Here is a 20,749-nt window from a genome sequence, read left to right as displayed (position 1 = left end):
AGCTTTACATTGGTCCTCCCAAGCACTCTATACATAACCATTCATACAGCACACCAAAACCTGCCAAGGTCCACACCGTGTCAGAGGTGCAAGAAGAGGATGAGGAACTGTTTGTTAATGATTACTACTATTCAAAGCATCTATAGAAGTGATTTTTACCAGCATTGAACCAATAAAGAGTTAATACTGCAGTTGAGGGAGGGCCCCTCGGGTCCAATAGCTCCGGGGCAGTCATCATCTCGGCACCCCCTATTGCTACACCACTGACAACTATCTTCTATGGAATTGACATGCTAAATTGCTGCTATTATTATAATCATCATTTTATATTTTTCTTCTGTTGTGCACTCTTTACATTTGGATGAATGTAACTTTGGTTCCCAATTCTAAAGAAGAGAATAAACTGGACACTTTTGTGTGCTCAAGAAGACATTTTATCATTCTGAGTAATATATGTAGTTCTAAGGTAGCCATACATTACTCGATTTTCCATGGAGCGATTGATTGATTGACTTTATTGGGTGATCAACTACAGTGTGGTTGGTGGAAAGTCAATCAACTAGTAGCCCACACACTACAAGCGAGATCCTATGTGATTATGCTTTACTAATCCAGCTGCCTGATGTTGTGCCTCCATGGTCTGAAACCCAAAATAAGATTCTTTTTTTTTTTTTTTTTTTTTTTTCTTCAAACTCAGCTTTCCCCACCGGGTTATATCCTGATTGTCTTAAGGCAAAAGCCTTATATGTCAGGTACTGTTTGCGTCATTGTTTGAGAAAAAAGGATATAACTCAGTACCATTACAAAAATTAGTGAATGATTAACCCGCACCTCCCCTTATACCACCACCCCCCTCCCCATACAACCCCATACACCCAATATTCATAATCCAACCATACTTCACATTCATACCCCAAGTAGGCTAGGTTATATTAGGCCACAGTCACAATGGACCCTTATGCCATTTTGTCTCGGTATTTCGGCTAATCGCCAGTGTCCCTCCTCCCTAACCAGGCCCGTTTCTACAGGCGTGCGGACAGTGCCACAGCACGGGGCGCAGTGCAGCCCTGAGGAGAAGGGGGCGCAGGCAGAAGGACGGGACTGACAGAGAGAGGGTGAAGAGGTAGGAGAAGCAGCGCTGCGATCACCTCTCTGTCTCCACTGACTCCTCCTGGGCTTCCTGTTGCCATGGCTGCCAGCAACAAGTAATCATCACGTGGTGACACCGACTTCCTGCAGCGGCATTGCAGCAGCCATCAGGGCACTGAAGCAGTCAGCTTGCTGCTGATGTGTTCCTGGCTGAGTGTGGGGGACTGGGGAGGAGAAGTAACTGACAGGCAGCTGAGGCTCTGCTGGGGTCCCAAGCCATCATGACAACAAGTAGCTGTCCCAAACTGGGACACTTAGGAGAGGTTTCCTGGCCGCCATAAGCCCCGCCCCCAATCGCGGAAGCCCCGCCCCCACATGGGACATGGATGATAGGGTGGCTGGCGAATGTGAGCCCTGCCATCCACATGCAGGAAAGGCCATCTGTAGCCCCTGGAAGCTGATTTAGGAGCAGTGCCTGGAAGGTGGAAGTGTACCTGTCCTGGAGGAAGCCCCATATCATCTCCAGAGGAAACCCCGCCCCCTGGGGAGAGGTCACCCCAGCCTCCTGTACACTAAGGAGTGCTCGTCTGACAGGAGGAAGACCAGCCTGGAGGAAGCCTTGCCCCCTTAGGACAGTAGAGGAATGGACACCTGCAATCAGAATAGTAAGTATAAATCTACCTGCCCCCACTGTCTTCAACTACCTTTCCCCTCCCCCCACTAGCTCCAACTACCTTTCCCCTCCCCCCACTAGCTCCAGTGACCTCCTGCCCCCTCCAGTAGCCCCAGTGACCTTCTGCCCCCCTACCCCCCCCCCCCCCCCCCCCCGCTGCAGTGACCTTCTCCCTCCCCCTGCTAGCCCAAGTGAACTTCTTCCTGCCCCTGCTAGCCCCAGTGACCTCATCCCTCCCCCCATTAGCTCCAGTGGCTTTTTGCCTACCCCCAGTAGCCCCAGTGACCTCCTCCCTCCCCCCTCCCAGTAGCTCCAGTGATCTCCTCTCTCCCCCACTATCCCCAGTGACCATCTGCCTCCCCCTCTATCCCCAGTGACCTCCCCCCCTCCCCCAGTAGCCTCAGTGACCTTCTGCCACCTCCCAATAGCCCCATTGACCTCTTCCCTCCCCATCTAGTCCCAGTGACCTTCTCCCTCCCAACACTAGCTCCAGTGACCTCTCCCCACACTAGCTCAAGTGACCTTCTGTGTCCCCTACTATCCTAAGTGACCTTCTCCCTCCCTCCCCACACTAGCTCCAGTGACTTTCTTCCTCCCCCCCACTAGCTTCATTGACCTCTGACGCTTTTCCTCCCGTTGTGGCCGCTCTCAGTGGGAAGAGGGGGGACGCTCCTCTTTGCTCTGGTCTGAGTAGTACTCTAATGATAATGCCTAGTACACACCATGCAATTTCCTGTCAGATTGACAATTGAATCGATAAAAAATTGATCAGAACAATGATCAGAAATCAGATCGGACCTGTTAGAAATTATTGATTCAACAGTCAATCTGACGGGAAATTGCATGGTGTGTACCAGGCATTATCTGCTGTATAATCTTCTGTGTATGATCTATGGCTTTGAAGCTGGAAGTGAGTAAAGGTAGCCATACACTGGTCGATTTGCCATCAGATCGACCAACAGATAGATCCCTCTCTGATCTATTGAATCTGATCAGAGAGGGATCGTATGGCTGCCTTTACTGCAAACAGATTGTGAATCAATTTGGGCCTGAAACCGATCACAATCTGTGAAGCTGACGCTGCCCCCCCTCCCCCCCATACATTACCTGATCCGGCCAGCGCGAGTCCCCTGATCTCCGCTGTCTTCTCCGCGCTCGGCTCCAGCTTCACTGTACTTCCTGTCCGGGGGTAGTTTAAACAGTAGAGGGCGCTTTACTGTTTAAACTTCCTGCCGGGACAGGAAGAAGTGAAGCCTGCCAGAGCCCAGCGGAGAAGGAGCAGCGGTGACAGCTGGGACACGCGCCGGTGGAGCAGGTAATGTATTGCTGCTACCGTTGGTCGTCGGACATTCGAACTCTGCTATCGACGCACTCCCGACCCGCCGGTGATCAAACGAAATCTTCCGCACGGACAGATCGACGGGAACGATCGGTTTTGAACGGAAATCGATCGTTTGGTCAGCATTTGTGCAACGATTTCACAGTCGATTCGATCACAGTGATCGAATCGGCTGTATATTGGCGGGAAAAATCGGTAAGTGTATGGGCCCCTTTAGTTTAGTTCCTGCTTAGACAAACTGCTATGTGATCTCCTGTGTTGGCTTAGTAGGTGCTATCTTTATTTCTGAACTCTACCTCTGTTTTGGCTGCCCCCTCCCCCCCCCCCAGTTGAAAATTGTAAAGGCCCATACCCAATACGCATTTTTTTACGGCAATTTTCACGACAACCATCAATTATTTTTTTTTTGCGACGAGCATTTCCACCGTCTTGAGATGTGGGTACAGGTGCGTGATTAACACAAATTACATTTGGTGATGTGCGGTGATAGCGACCACAACGGATTGGATATTTAAGATGCCCTACGACTCTCACATAAAGTACCATGACTGTTGGGGGGGGGGGGGGCGTATTTTTTGACACTCGCCCTGGGTGAAAATTATCCTAGAAACTGCACTGTCCCTAACCCGTACTTGATGGTCCCGCCTATATGACCGCAAGGGGGGAGTAACCCCTTAGGTTAGCCCAGATTTCTCTTAAAAATTTATATTGGTTTGAAGTAATTTCTGATGTCGGGGTATTTGATCTTTCGTATAAGTTTTCCATTCCCCTAAACCAATCTAAAAAAAGGAGGCGGCCCGGACTCTTCCAGTTTTTAGCTATTATTTTCCGGATATATAGGGTACCCACTGTTATCAAAAAAGTGCCTTCCTTAGTCTCCTCCTGTTCTGTTATACCAAAAATCGCATTAATTTTGGATATATTAAAGTTGGTGTGTACCCATTGTTTACCAAATTCTATAAATTCATCCCACAGGGGAGTGACAGATGGGCAGCTCCACCACATATGAACTTCTGATCCCCCAGTCAACCCGCATCGCCAGCATGTGGACCCCATCCTTGGATTACATTTTTTTGTCCTTTCGGGCGTTAGATACCATCTAGATACCACTTTATACTGCATCCACTGTAAATCTGAGTCCGGGCTACCCCATATAGCAGACCAAATAGCTGGCCATTTCTCCCCCAGGGGTGTATTTATGATATTCTCCCATTTTTTACAGTACAGAGGGAGATCACATTGGTCAATGGTTTTTAAGAAGTCGTATAATAGTGACATTATCTTAGGTGGTCTATTATTAAGTAGGAGAAGTTTCTCAAATAGATTCAAATCACTCCTAATAGGTGTATTTCTGTTCATATAACTTTTTATTTGGGTAAGCCACCAGGGTGTATTCTTTCCTTGTCCCCCCATCATACCAGTAATCCCCAGGGCTTTGTTTCCATAAATATGTACTAAACGGGTATCAATATTTACACCATTCTTGGAGAACCACAATGCTGAGGATGCGGGTGGAAAACCTGGATTATCTCTTAAGGAAGTCAGGAGGGAAAGACCACCCCCAGTTAGCCATTCCTTCATTAGGTTATATAGGACTCTCAGTGTGGGCTTTATTAAGGGATGGGATAATGTACTCCATAACCTGTGAATATACATAGGATGCCATGCAAATATCATATCCATATTTAATTCATTTTTTTCAAATAATGTCCATAATTTTTTACCTGAACTCGTAGAGTGTTCTATTTTCCAGTCCACTATTCTTGTTAAATGTATACACTTATAGTAAGATAAAATATCTGGGGCCGACATCCCACCCCTTGTTTTATCTCTACCAATTATGTTATAGCTAATTCTACGAGATGATCTAGCCCAGATAAAATCCTGGAAGAGTCTGTTCCACCCCCTGAACCATGTGCTGGGGAGGGCAATCGGAACACACTGCATAAGAAATATTATTTTGGGCAAAATACACATCTTTATTATTGCTATTCTGCCCAGTGGATTAAAGTAAGGCCGATCCCATCCATTTAGTTTTTTTTTACTCTCTTCCATTAGATTTTTATAATTTTGATCGTATAATTTGTCTACGTTACCACCCAGCTTAATCCCCAAGTACTTAATTACTTTTCCCCAAGCAAAGTTATTATAATCCTGAATCTTTTTCCTTGTTTCTATCGAGCAGCCTAGATCGAGGATTATACTTTTTTCCATATTGATTTTAAAATTTGAGCTCGCCCCAAAGCTGCTTAAAATTTGTTCGCATCTATATAGGGACATTACTGGGTCTCTTAGTGTCAACAGGAGGTCATCAGCATAAGACAGTGCTTTAATCTCTTCAGTACCTACTGTTATACCTTTTAATTTTTCATCGTTTTGAATACAAAGTAGTAGGGGCTCGAGACACAGGTTAAAGAGTCCGAGTGAAAGAGGGCATCCCTGTCGTACCCCGTTCAAAATCGGGAAGACTTTGGAGGCAGAAGAGTTGATTATCAATTGAGCATTTAAATTATTGTACAGCTTCTTAATTCTTTCTATAAAGAGGGGACCTATGCCAAAGTTTTTTAAGCAATTAAATATAAATTCATGCGAGATACGATCGAACGCTTTTTCTGCGTCGATCGCTATGAGGACCATTTCTTCTCTATTAACTTTACAGTTATGAATAATATTAATTGCTGTATATATATTTTCCTGGAGGTGCCTATTTTTTCTAAAGCCCGTTTGCTGTTTCCCCAGTAATACCTCCAAGGCCTCCTCTAGTCTATGAGCCAGTATGCTCGAGTATAATAAGATTCTGTGTCAATCAAAACCATGTGACCAGTACTCGATTTTTTTTACGATTGGCCAATATTTTCCATCCTGTCCAATTGGGCAGAATGCAACACAATCGATTATCCCTTGATCTGATAAAATGATCAAACTGAATGGTCGAACATGCAGAGAAATCAATTCATGTATGGGCACCATTATGAGGTACAATATATACCCCGACAGTTATATGTACAAGTAATCCACTTACTACAGTCAAGAAACAGACTAGCTGATTGACATTCATTCTTCAGTATACATGTTAATAGTTTAAGTTTCATGGCTCAAGCTGCAGATTGTCTTTAATAAAACTTGATAAGGATAGTAAAAAAGTATATTGACCATAAATTAAGTTGATAAACGAAGTTAAAGTCTTCAGTGACACCTTCTCCTTTAATGAATGTTCCGGTTTTGTGTACTTGTCCTCATTTACCTCCCTTGTGAACAAAGTTTACTACAATCCTCAACAAAAGAGTGTGTCCTCCCCTTGATGTGTCTGTAGAAGTTAGTGTCTTGACCTACAGTTGTCTTTCCTATGCAGTCTGCACTCAAACACTATCAGCAAGTGATCTTAAAAAGTAACAGCATAACAATTGTAATTTTACCTAGACAGGTAAGTGGAGTCAGTGGATAACCTTTTTTGGTATTTTCTGTACATCATTAACCCCAAACACATTGCTTAGTAAAAGTAATGAACTGTCTTTTAGAACATAAAATGAATAGCTAAAGCGAATCTATGCAATAATAGCACCTGTTTATTTGGGCACTGGTAAATAGCGATAGTATCGGCTTTTTAAGATGAAAATCCCTATCCCACAACACTATCCTCCTATGACTATACGTACCACTAACATTTAACCCTATTGCATAACACTAAACTTTCTATAACTAAGTCTAAAGCTAACTACACACATGAGATAATTATCACCTCTTTGGAAATCGGGGAAATGATCCCTTGAGCAACAAATTGGGGACTGATGCTGTACATAAACATTTAGGCTATTGATGCATTCTGTTGCTATGGAGGGGGTGGAGGGACAATGATTGGTGCATAATGTAGCAGATTCCTGTGAGTGGGGAAGCAAAAATAACATTGCGGTGGGTACTGCTTGGGCGTCAGGGTTCAGTAAGGATTTGGCACAACTGATCCATAACAACCTCCAATACCCGAGCAGGATTGATCATGTAGTCTCTGTACACACACTCTCAATTGCCAAACACACCGATGAAAACTTACATGCTCCTGCATATTGAGAAGTTATTTACCACAACAGGAAAACCTAATTCACTGAAAATAAGCTTACACTTGTGTCCTAGCAACTGGAGATGCATGTCAACACAGCCCAACAACACCCAGGCAATTCAACAGTTATTACGGTTAATTTGTGTGTGCGTGTCAGTGTGTGTGTGTGTGTGTGTGTGTGTGTGTGTGTGTGTGTGTGTGTGTGTGTGTGTGTCAGTGTGTGTGTGAGTGTCAGTGTGTGTGTGAGTGTGTGTGCGTGCGTGCGTGCGTGCGTGTGTGTGTGTGTGTGTGTGTGTGTGTGTGTGTCAGTGTGTGTGTGAGTGTCAGTGTGTGTGTGAGTGTCAGTGTGTGTGTGTGCGTGCGTGTGTGCGTGCGTGCGTGTGTGTGTGTGTGTGTGTGTGTGTGTGTGACAACGTACAGTGTAGGTGGGATGTAAGCCATGTGCTCTGCTTTATATCCTGTCGTTGATACAAAAAACACCCATAATAGAAAGTATAGGATACTCACAAAAATGTAGTCAATAAATTGATAAGATTGAAGAAGTCATTTGCAAACAAATTAGACAAGTTTTTGGTGCCCTGGTGCTTCACAGCCCACAATATAATAATAACAATAAATGTAATGGTATTTTAAAATAAAAAGTTTGATATAATAAACTTAAAAAGGGAAAAAAAGAAAGAAGGAAGGAAAGAAAGGAAGAAACATAAAAGCATGACAATAAAATGTATAACTTAAGCTTATTAAGTCTCGTACCTTTGAAGAATGTTTTGTTATCAGCTCTGTCCTTCAGACAGTCTACTTATTAGATGCTGAACTTCCCATCAAGCGTTCCTGCTCTATGAATACATTGAATACATGAACACGTTGTCATTTTACCTGTAAGACTTCCACTCTATTGACTTTACAAATAAGTGCCGACTACTACAGTAATGTGTGTTTACAGAACTTGCTAACCTTTTCATTTTTCTAATGTGATATGTTTGTTTTTATAATCAGAAGGATGTTCAACCTTTCCAAGAGTCCTACCTGGAAACTAAAATATAATTTATAAACTGCTGAAAGCATGATGTGTTTCTCATGATGACGCATTTACTATTTGTTGATGATGGCATTTACTTGTACAGGAACATATAACCAAATATTCATTAAACTTAATTTGTGGACCCAATTGTAAGTCTACAGATAGTACTTCTGACAATAGTCTTTCCCTGCTTTTATTTCAGGCTATACACAGGTGGGATTCTAAAAGACAAACACTTATATAACGCTTTTCTCCTGGCGGACTCAAAGCTCCAGAGCTGCAGCCACTAGGACGCGCTCTATAGGCAGTAGCAGTGTTAGGAAGACTTGCCTAAGGTCTCCTGCTGAATAGGTGCTGGCTTACTGAACAGGCAGAGCCAAGATTCAAACCCTGGTCTCCCATGTCAGAAGCAGTGCCCTTAACCATTACACTATCCAGCCACTAATATGCAAAGTCCTGTGTGAGTAGGGATGGTCTGCGGAAATTCAGATTTCTGCCAATGCCAATTTCCGATTTTCCATTTTTCCAATTTCCGACTTTCTGTTTTTCCCATTTTCAATTTTCCAATTTTATTTGTAAATGTTTGCATTAGAGAATGCAAAGAATTACAAAAAATAATCAAGATATCAAGAGGATATTGCCATGGGACATTTCCAAGGATATTGGACTAGGATTAACTAAAGGTTTGTATTTATGGTTAATTATCTTTTCTCATTGTTTTTATTCCTTATAGCTGATGACCCGGCATTGCCCAGGTATGCATTTGGATGGTGTTGGCTCCATCCCACTTTTTCTAACCCTAACACACAAACACTCAATGACCAAGTTTGTGAGCTTTGGGGTCTTTGGCATCAATAATGTGTATATTCCCATAGAAATCAAACAAATCAGATAGGCTGTTTGTGGCTCCAGCCCTCTCCAGCATTTGAACCCCAGTCAACCACTGCCCAAGCTGGGCTGCAGCTCTCTCAAGCTGCTCCACATCTTGTCTCAGAATTTTGACTATTTAAATACATTTGGGCATGGACAGGACCAAAAATACAGAGGAATCCTATGCATCACCTCTCTGGCAACAACTACAGCTCATCAGAAATTATGGATCACTTTGGATGGCTGAGATTTAAACTGGATTAAAATTGGACTTGGACTGAAAATGCCTAGCCTGCTAGGAGCTGACCTCAAACTTTGAAATTCTTCAACTTTCTTCAACCCTCAGCTCCTGATCCTTCTGTAAGTAACGGAAATGGCAAAAAACACCTTGTGAGCTTTCTATGTTATGACTATCCTATTTCTACATTTATTCCAAACTTTTTAAATTGAAACAAGAAACTGTCTTAATTTGTTTTAATCTGGAGCATCTCCTTTTTTTCTGAGAAGTACAGCTTGCATAAGACCCCTTCCCTTTGATCTCAGCAGGGTGTCTATCAGCTGTCCAAATGCCACCATTAAAATACTCAGCTGAGATGCTTATCTATATTGCAACCTCTGTTCCCAAGAAACTCTTACAAATAGATTCTGCTTTGATTACCCCTCTAAAATCCTTTGGGATTCTCAAGAAAACAAGGCGGGGGAAGAGGGGAGGAGGTGCAGGCACCCATAAATCAAAGCCAAAGCAATCATCACATATCTATAAATCAGCTGTATCAGTAAAGGACCCAGATAACAGAGACAGCTGCCACACTCCTGATTACAACCCCCAGCCAGGAGCTAGGAACACAGACCTCAAAGTTAAGGGAAACAACATTAAAGCAGTACTCTGCAATGCCAGGTCCATAATCAACAAAACAGCAGTTATTCATGATCTAATAGAGGCTTCAGATCTAGCTTTAATTACAGAGACATGGTTGGATCAGAACTCAGGACCCACTCTCGCAGCTGTGGTACCAGACAATTACTCAGTTTTACACTGTGAAAGGCAAAACCGCAAGGGCGGAGGATTAGCTCTGTGCTTCAAATCCACTTTGAATATTAAACCCCTTGCTGTAGCCCCCACCCACTCTTTTGAATGTCTAGCAGCCCAGCTCTCAGCTGGAAAAAAAATAAACATACTGCTTGTCTACCGACCCCCTGACGCTGGCTCAGCTTTTCTCAAGGAAATTGCAGAACTTGTATCTTGCATAACACTGAAACACCCTAGGTGGATAATTCTTGGAGACTTTAACGCACGGGTCGATACACACTCTTCCCAATTTGGAACTAAGCTACTTCTCTCCATGAATGAACTGGGCTTCTCTCAAGCCGTCAACCTCCCTACCCACAAAAAAGGACACACTTTGGACCTCATTTTCCATTCAGAACTCCTAATATCCAATGTGGAAATTGATCCAGTAGTTTGGTCAGACCACCACACTGTCCACTTCTCCTTTACAGCACCGGCTACAAAACACCAAGTGAAAGAACTAATAAAATATTGTTCCTTGAAAGGTTTGACACCCCAACACCTTCAGAACAGCCTCAATCTAGGTGGACTGACAGATCACAACTTAGGCCTTGAATCCATGGTCCTTAAATATAACCACGATGTCTCAGCCGCTTTTGACGCCATAGCTCCCTTAAAGATTAAACGTTCCGCACCATTACATCACGCTCGCTGGTTTGACAACTCTATAAAGGAACTAAAGAAACAGGGACGCAGACTGGAACGAAGGTGGCGCAAACATCAGTCTCCTGATGACAAACTTTCCCTAATTGCTCACCTGAAAAAAATATCAAACGATGATTAACAAAAAGAAGTCCTTATTCCTGTCTCACGAAATTGCAAATGCAGCCAACAGACCTGCCCAACTCTTCCGCACGGTTGACAGTCTCTGCAATCCATCTTGCAGGAAATCCAGCATCAGACCTTCACAGGAACTGTGCGAGAAATTTGCCCACTTCTTCTCAGACAAAGTCTCCTCCATACGATCTGCCATTCAATTCACAGCCCCAGAAACCCATGCAGAGCCATATAACAGGTGCAAAAATAGCCTACCACCATGGTCTGATTTTAAGGTAATCACTGAAAAAGACATCTTGAATATCCTCTCAAACCTTCGCCAGACTACCTGCGATCTGGACCCTGGCCCCACTAAGTTCATGTTGAAATGCCCTGAACTATTTACACCGGCATTCCACAAAATAGTCAACGGCTCCTTACAAGAAGGGTGGTTTCCCTCTACTCTGAAAGAAGCAATCGTCAGGCCTCTACTCAAGAAACCATCCTTAGACCCAGATGCTCTAAACAGCTACAGACCTGTCTCAAACCTCCCCTTTCTGGGAAAAGTTATTGAAAAGGCTGTCTACCTCCAACTTGAAGCCAGGCTCTCCAGAAACAACATCCTTGACCCTCTTCAATCTGGTTTCAGGAAATATCACAGCTGTGAAACAGCCCTCACCCAGATTTGCAATGATCTGCTCATTGCAAGAGACAAGGGTCAATGTTCCATCCTGATTTTGCTCGACCTCTCAGCGGCTTTTGACACAGTCGATCATGAAATCTTACTCAACAGGCTATAAGAGTACTGTGGCATAGATGGCATTGTTCTCCGGTGGTTCAACTCCTTCCTGGCTGGCAGAACACAAAGGGTAGCCTTAGGGCCCTTCCTCTCCAACCCTGTACCACTAAAATACGGTGTACCTCAGGGCGCAATATTATCCCCTTTACTGTTCACCATATACATGCTGCCACTTGGAGAAATCATACAAAAACATGGCCTGACATATCATTGCTATGCTGATGACACCCAGCTATATTTGTCATTCAAACCTGATGTCACAGACCCTACTCCACAAATAAACGCATGCTTAGCTGAGCTTCAGGAGTGGATGAATAATAATTGGCTAAAACTTAATGCTGACAAAACTGAGGTTCTTGTTATCGAGGGCCAGGGCTCAACAGCAAAGCAGCTCCAGTCTCAACCAACACCGCTAAGGATAGGGAGCTCAGACCTGAACAACTCAGACTGTGTGCGCAGCCTGGGAGTACTGATTGATGGGAAATTAAGCTTCAGGAATCAAATCTCAGCTGTTGTGAAACATTCCTTCTTTCACCTAAGGAATATTGCAAGGATTAAACACCTAATTCCTTCAGAGGATCTTCCAACCCTAGTTCATGCCTTCGTCACATCAAGGCTAGACTACTGCAACGTCCTCTACACAGGCCTGCATAAGAAAGACTTACGCCGCCTGCAATTAGTACAGAATGCCGCCGCAAGGCTGTTAACGAGCCAACCCCGCCATTGCCACATAACACCAACCCTGAGCTCACTCCACTGGCTACCGATAAAATGGAGAATTCTGTTTAAGATTGGCTTACTGACATTCAAATCCTTGCACAATCTGGGCCCTGGATACCTGAAGGACTTGTTGCAACTACATCACACCCCCCACAATCTTAGATCAAAAGGACGTAACACCTTGGTCACCCCCAGAGTCCACCTCAAAACCTTTGGAGACAGAGCCTTTTGTCATGCTGCCCCTACACTTTGGAACTCCCTGCCACACCCAATCAGGACAGCCCCATCCCTGGAAGCATTTAAGTCTAAACTGAAAACCTACCTTTTCAGTCTGGCATTCATGAACATCTGACTATCTCCTCTGTAACACAACCCAGCCTGAAACCAGGGGCGTAGCTAGGGGGGGTCGGGGTAGGACACATGCCCCCGGGCGCTAGGTCCCCAAGGGCGCCCAGCTGAGCTGCAGGGTTTGTTTTTTTTGGGAGGGGAGAAGCGCAGAGAAGAGGGAGAGCTGTGAGCAGCGGTGGAGAAGGGGGGCCATCTCCCCCCCCTTCCCTCACCTTAGTGCTCTCCCTCCCTCACTCTCCCCTCCACAACTAATGTCCGTCCGAGTGACTGGCAGCGGCGGGCGGGACTTACCTCCGTCTCGCTCCAGCGCCGGAAGTTCGGGTCCTGCAGCCACTGCTCTGGTCTGGACCAGACCAGAGTAGCGGCAAATCCAGCCCGCGCTGCGACGAGACGCAGGTAAGTTCCGTCTGCCGCTGCCAGCCACCCGGACATTAGTTGTGGAGGGGACAGCGAGGGAGGGAGAGCCCCCTAAGGTGAGGGAAGGGGGGGGGGAGACGTCCGCCCTTCCCCACTGTCCCCATAGCTCTCCCTCCACTGCGCTTCTCCCCTCCTGCTGGGTGGACACCTGGCTACCTAATCTGGGGACATATACCCCTGCCTACATATACTGGGACATATACACCTGCCTACATATACTGGCCACATATACCCCTGACTACATATACTGGGCACATATACACCTGCCTACATATACTGGGACATATACCCACTGACTACATATACTGGGCACATATACACCTGTCTACATATACTGGGACATATACCCCTGCCTACATATACTGGGACACATACCCCTGCCTACATATACTGGGACATATACCCCTGCCTACATATACTGGGACATATACACATGCCTACATATACTGGGACATATATCCCTGCCTACATATACTGGGACATATACATCTGCCTACATATACTGGGACATATACCCCTGCCTACATATACTGGGCACATATACACCTGGCTACATATACTGGGCACATATACCCCTGGCTATATATACTGGGCACATATACCCCTGGCTATATATACTGGGCACATATACCCCTGGCTATATATACTGGGCACATATACCCCTGACTATATATACTGGGCACATATTATACCCCTGGCTACATATACTGGGCACATATAACCCTGACTACACATACTGGGCACATATACCCCTGGCTACATATACTGGGCACATATACACCTGGCTACATATACTGGGCACATATACCCCTGGCTACCTGTTCTGTGGACATCTCTACCCCTGGCTACCTGTTCTGGGGACATCTATACCGCTGGCCACCTATTCTGGGGACATCTATACTGCTGGCCACCTATTCTGGGGACACCTATAGACCTGGGGCTACCTATTTTTGGGGAACCACTGCTGTCGGATTGAGAGTATTTTGGGGAACTTCTGCCAGGTGAGAGGTGTCTACCATATTAAGGGGGCATTCTGCCTATTTATGTGAAATGCTGTCTATTTATGTACCCCATGACTGCTGAATTTGTCTTGTTGGGGGCCTCAAGGTTACTGAATTTGACTTGTTGGGGGCCTCATGATTTGTTGGGGGCATCAAGATCACTGAATTTGTCTTGTTGGGGGCCTAATGATTGTTGAATTTGTCTTGTTGGGGGCCTCATGATTGCTAAATTTGTCTTGTAGGGGGCCTCAAGATTGCTGAGTTGGTCATGTTGGGGGCCTCATGATTGCTGAATTTGTCTTGATGGGGGGGGGGCTCATGATTGCTGAATTTGTCTTGGAACATGCTGGAAGGTACATACTGAGGGAGGGTGGGTGAGCGTGAACCTGCTAACTTCCTGTACATTTGGCTCCACGCATAACCACACCCACATTCCATGTGGCCACGCCCCCTTTTTGGCGCTGCGTGTGCCACAGCCTTCACCTTAGGGGGCGCATTAATAGTATTTGTCCCCGGGCGCTGAAAGCCCTAGCTACGCCTCTGCCTGAAACCCTGTATTAATCTTAGACACAACTATGCGCTTTGAGTCCTATGGGAGAAAAGCGCTTTACAAATGTTATTGTATTGTATTGTATTGTAACCAATTACCAATTGTGGCAGGTTTGAGACATCTGCTATTAACAGTGTAAAAATGGCAGCAATTTAAATATTCACCTTGAAAATCAACAAATGAATTTTAATTGGTTATTATAGGCTCCACCCACTTCCATGAATATTAATCAGTCACCCAGTGATCATCTGGGCAAAGTTTGAGAACCATGGCATTAACAGTATAAGAATGGCTGCAGTTTATATTTTCCCAGTAAAATTCGTTTTTGCCCATATTTTTGTAACCTGGACACACAGTCACTCGATGACCAATTTTGTGAGCTTTGGGGGTCCTTGCCATCAATATTTTGTATTTTCCTAGAGAAATGAAACAAATCTGATGGGCTGTGGTGCTGCCTCCTTTTCTGAATTTGAACCCCAGTGACCCAATTACAAACTGTACCAGGTTTGAGGCTTGTGCCATTAACAGTGCAACAATGGCAGCAATTTCAATATTTCCCTTGAAAAACAACAGGTATTTTGATTGGCTTTTTTAGACTAAACCCACTTTTCTGAATATGAATCCCAGTCACCCAGTAACCAACTCTGCAAAGTTTGAGAACCCTGCCATTAACAGTGAAGAAGGGCTGCAGTTTAAATTTTCCCAGGGAAATCTGTTTTTGACTCCACCAACTTTTTGTAATCTTGACACACAATGACCAAGTTTTGAGCTTTCGGGTTCCTGGAATCAAAATGGTGTGAATGGAAGCATTTCATCCAGCAAAGAAATCTGATTGGCGGTTTGTGGCTCTGCCCCTTTAGTGAATTTGAACCACAGTCACTTAATGACCAACTGTAGCAGGTTTGAGGCCTCTGCCATTAACAGTGTAAGAATGGCAGCAGTTTCAATATTCCCATTGAAAATCAATAGGTACATTTTTATTGCCTGTTGTAGGCTCCACCCACTTTTCTGAATATTAATTCCACCCAACCACCCAGCCCAGCCTGACCAACTGTGTCAACAGACAGAGGCGCTCTACCTGGTTCATGACCTTATTTTGCACCCTCCAAAAATCGTTTGCCTGAAGAAGCGGGACTGTTACCCGTGAAACGCGTTGCACTTTTGGAGTTACTAATAAATGTTACTTTAGACTGTAAGTAACCTGCCCATTGTCCAGCCTTTTTTTCAGAAGGGAGGTGAGTCCACCCACTTCCCCCTTTTTAACAATGTTAACTAATTTTATTCTACTCGGCACCTCTGTTATCGTATTTTAATATTATCTAGTCCACCCTTGGTGGAGGGGTGTATCCCCATTTTCTCCTATCTACAGAGAGCGACTTTTAAACCTGAGCGGGGTCAGGTTACAATTCTCCCCGCCGGCCTGTCCAGTGGTTGCCTTTGTGGTGACCCACCCTTGTGAGTATAATCATCACATTTATTCACAACAAATCTCTCCATATTAACATACTGCACCATATTGGGCTCTCGGTTTCTCCCCCATTTTTCAAACTGTGTCAAGTTTGAGAACCCTTCCATTAACAGAGTAAGAATGGCTGCAGTTTATATTTTCCCATGTAAAAAGTTAGTTGTTCTTGGCTCCGCCCATCTTGACATACAGTCACTCAATTACCAAGTTTATGAGCTTTGGGGTCCTTGGCATTAATACGTTGCAATTTCCCACTGAAATTAAACACATCTGATTGGCTGTTTGTGGCCCGCCCCCTTTTCAGAATTTAAAGCCCAGTCTCCCAGTGACTGACTGTACCAGATTTGAGGCTTCTGCCATTAAGAGTGTATGAAGGGCAGCAATGTAAATAATCCCCTTGAAATTCAATCAATTCCAGTCACCCAGGGACCAACTATGCCAAGTTTGAGAATACTGCCATTAACAATGTAAGAATGGTTGCAGTTTATATTTTCCCATGTAAAAAATGTAGTTGTTAGCGCCGCCCACTTTTTCTAACCTTGACATACAACCACTCAATTACCAAGTTTATGAGCTTTGGGGTCCTTGGTATCAAGAATTTGTAATTGTAATTAAACAAATCTGATTGGCTGTTTGTGGCTCCGCCCCCTTTCTAAATTTGAACTCCAGTTACCCAGTGACCAATTGTACCAGGTTTGAGGCACCTGCTATTAACAGTGTGAGAATGGCAGAAATGTAAATATTCCCCTTGAAAATCATCAGGTGAATTTTGATTGGCTGTTGTAGGCACCACCCATTTTCCTGAATATTAATTCCAGTCACCCAGTGACCAACTGTGCAAAGTTTGAGAACCCTGCCATTAACAATGTAAGAATGGCTGCAGTTTATATTTGACCAGTGAAATTAGTTTTTGGCTCTGCCCACTTTTTATAACCTTGACACACAGTCGCTCAATGACCAAGTTTGTGAGCTTTCAGGTTCCTGGCATCAAAAATATGTGAACGGAAGCAGTTTATTGAGCAAAGAAATCTTATTGGCATTTTGTGGCCCCGCCCCTTTAGTGAATTTGGACCCCAGTCACCAAATGACCGACTGTAGCAAGTTTGAAGCCTCTGCCATAAACAGTGTAAGAATGGCAGCAGATTAAATCTGCCCCTTGAAAATCAATAGGTGAATGTTGATTGGCTGTTGTAGGCACAACCCACTTTCCTGAATCCTAATCACATTCACCCAGTGACCAACTGTGGCAAGTTTGAGAACCCTGCGATTACCAGTCTAAGACTGGCTGCAGTTTACATTTTCCCATTAAAAATGAATAGCTGAAATTTCATTGGCTGTTTTATGCTCCGCCCACTTTTCCTGGATTTGTAACCTCAGTCACCAAGTGACCGACTGTGCCAAGGGTGGGGACTCTTGCTTGATTACTGTGAGAATGGCAGCCTTTTACATTTTTTCCATTGACATAAGAACAATGGGGAAATTTGATTTGCTGTTTGTAGCTCTGCCCAAGTGTTCAGGGGGGACGCGAGAAGTTTCGTTCAAATCGGTCAAGGCGCTTTCGAGTGATTGCGGCACATACACACACACATACATACATATACACATACATACATCCGATTGTATATATATATATATATATATATATATATATATATATATATATATATATATATATAGATTTAACTCTTTGTAGGAATAGGTAATTCACCAGGAGGGCAGGCATCTGGGCGTTCCTTTGTGAAAGGGGATCTTCAGATGTCACTATGAACCCCCCAAGGCATGCACCCCCCTCCACATGGGCATCAGAGTTGGGGAGGAGCCTCTTGTCCATGGTATAGACAGGGGGTTAAAAAGGCGGGAGAACATGCCTTTTTTTTTGCACAAACACTAGGTATATTTGCAAGAGTTCCTTTTACAGCAGTATTGTGGCTGCACAGATATCCCTGGAAAAACATTGCTACTTGCCCCAGGGTTTTCTGGCGCCTGCGGTTATTATAGGGATATATGGTATGTACATTTTTTATTACCGATGGGTATATTATCTTTCATTTGACTGCATTTTAAAAAGGTTCTCAAGAAGTTCTTTTTGAAAAAAAAATTTCCCTTGTTCCCACTGTTCTCCTTAACATACCCAGCAGATTTGATGATTCTAGCATGTATGGGGACTTTGCTATTAACCACCAAAGCCCTATTCTTGAATGCAATGTTGCTTCAAAATCTGCCTGTGAATTTGTGTAAATGTGTAAAGGAGAATTTTAATGCGAAATATGCATCAGTACTGCAAAAATATTGATAAGCGAAAATGGGCCAACAGTGAGATCAAACTTAAAAAAAAAGCCTGCTCATCCCTAGTAGTCATCCTTGCACTCGATGACCACTATGCAGGGTTTCCTGCTTAAGTGCAACATATTCACAAAAGCTTTATGTCATCCAGGATATCAATATGTGATGAAAGAAGAGTTAGTGGGTAGACAACGGACACTTTCTCTTTCTCCACTTACTGTTGTCTTGTGTTGTGTCTTGTTTTGTGTCTTGTGTTGTTGTATTCCAGCTGGGTGTTTGTTTGTTTTTTAAGACCTAGCACAGACTTTTCCTCTTCCTCACTTTCCATCTCTCAACCACCAATCAGCTGTGTCCCTATCAACTCTTACTGGATGTCCTCTAGTAAAAAGATCAAGACTGCAACAATGCTTTGGCCAATGTTACCTGCTCACAGGGCTGCACAAATGAGATTATTGCGCAAAAAGGTGGATCAGCGCAACACCAGGCCGCCTCCGAATGGCCTCCATCAGAGATGCGCTGAGCCCCCCCAGGAACAGGTTTAAGGTGCGTTTGTAGTTCCTGGGGGGGCTCAGCGCATCTCTGATGGAGGCCATTCGGAGGCGGCCTGGTGTTGCGCTGATCCACCTTTTTGCGCAATTTTCAATTTTCGATTTTATTTGATTACCCGCACCCAGGCTATGCATATATATAGGTTAGGATTTAGTTAGTGTTAGGCCCCTCCCATGGAGGATTGGCTTCTTCGCAGTGGGAGGGACGAGTACTTAATAGGTTGCATACAAGCTGTTAATGGAAACCAACATCCTCCTCTAGTGGTAGACGGGTCATGTGTATGCTCGGTGTGTATTCGACCCCACAAGTGGGGCTTGCACTCTTTTGCAGGTAGGCACCAGTCTGTTTTTAAGTAGCGCTGCTCATTTCCTTGCTATGTACAAATGAGATTATACCATTGTTTAGCATCCTCTTCTTTGTGTAAAAAAAAAAGGCTCCGGACTAAAAATCTAAAATCAAAGGCTTGGTGTTTCTTTAACAGTTTCACAGCATCAGAACTTTGTTTTTCTTACCAAAGCATCATTTTTAGCTGCATTTTTAGCTAAGCTCCACCCATCAAAGAAAAAAAGCCCGGGCTTTTTTTCCATGATGCTGTGCAGAGCATGATGGGATTTCCTATGTTGTTATTCACGTTGCCTAGCAACTGGGAGAGGTGCTCAGGACACAGGACAGTTGGAACTGTGTCTCATGCTCCCTGTCACCTCCTTCAAACCAAAAAGATGGCTGCCATCATGAAATCAAACATTTGCCTGTTCTTTTAAAACAGTGTGGGTAAGAGATTATATTACCTATCTATTTTAATTAACATAACTAATGTAACTTAATGACAGTATGTTTGTTTAGGCTGGAGTTCCTCTTTAAAGAGGAACTGTCGCGAAAATCTTCAGATTTAAAACACATACAAATAAGAAGTACATTTCTCCCAGAGTAAAATGAGCCATAAATTATGTTTCTCCTATGTTGCTGTCACTTACAGTAGATAGTAGAAATCTGACATTACTAATCTGATGGGCTAGTCCATCTCTTCATGGGGGATTCTCAGCATGACATTTTTTCTTTATAAAGACATTCTTTGAAAATGATTAATACAAAGATGCTGGCTAGCATTCCTGCTTGCTGCACACTATTTTGGCAGTTGGACGGAGCAACTGCCATTCACTATGTGCTTTTAAAAATAAAGAAAACCCTGAGAACCCCCCTATGAGAAGATGGGCTAGTCCAAAATCTGTCAGTAATGTCAGATTTCTACTACCTACTGTAAGTGACAGCAACATAGGAGAAAAGTAATGTATGACTCATTTTACTCTGGGAGAGATATACTTCTTATTTGTATGTATTTTACATTTTAAAATTTTTGCGACAGTTCCTCTTTAAGGAGATTCAGGAATGGTGATCTAGCCAGTAGTTTAAGTAGGTAAAACTACTGGCTAGTAAGTAAACTACTGTTACCAGGGTAAAGCACATTTCTACGGTAATACACGTTACACAAGCATGTTACCCAGGTGGTAATGCGAGTTGCACTAATGGCACAATGTGCGTCAGTACCGGTAAAATTGTTGTGCACTATCTCTGCACAGCAGTTTTACCAAGTTTTGGGCTAGGTTCAAATGTATTGTGGTGCGGCCTAAGGGTCCCATTCTTAGGCGGATCGCTCAGAAACAGCCGTATCAGTCCGCCGACAGTGCGTACACACGCCGGACTGTCGTTGGAACGCCCACCCAGCGGGAGGTGACGACGGACCCGTCG

General features: G+C 44.0%; 1 protein-coding gene across 3 annotated transcripts in view; it reads right to left on the bottom strand.

The window, feature by feature from the left end:
- The window catches only part of LOC137570465 (alpha-1,4-N-acetylglucosaminyltransferase-like), an 81,349-nt gene extending 61,341 nt beyond the window's left edge, over positions 1-20,008 (bottom strand). The window contains exons 1-2 of one of the 3 annotated variants that reach the window (XM_068279134.1): positions 19,978-20,008; positions 7,909-7,991 (exon numbers count right to left, since the gene is read on the bottom strand). The gene's annotated coding sequence lies outside the window, so the exon portion shown is untranslated. Of the gene's footprint in view, positions 1-7,149; positions 7,271-7,908; positions 7,992-19,977 lie in introns of those variants that run through there. The other 2 variants (XM_068279133.1, XM_068279132.1) reach the window with 2 other exon arrangements.
- Between the last annotated feature and the right edge of the window lie 741 nt (positions 20,009-20,749).

The sequence above is a fragment of the Hyperolius riggenbachi genome, chromosome 4 (genome assembly GCF_040937935.1).
Source record: "Hyperolius riggenbachi isolate aHypRig1 chromosome 4, aHypRig1.pri, whole genome shotgun sequence".
NCBI classification, from domain to species: domain Eukaryota; kingdom Metazoa; phylum Chordata; class Amphibia; order Anura; family Hyperoliidae; genus Hyperolius; species Hyperolius riggenbachi.
Note: the sequence above shows the minus strand (reverse complement) of the source record. Positions and strands in the feature narration are given on the sequence as shown.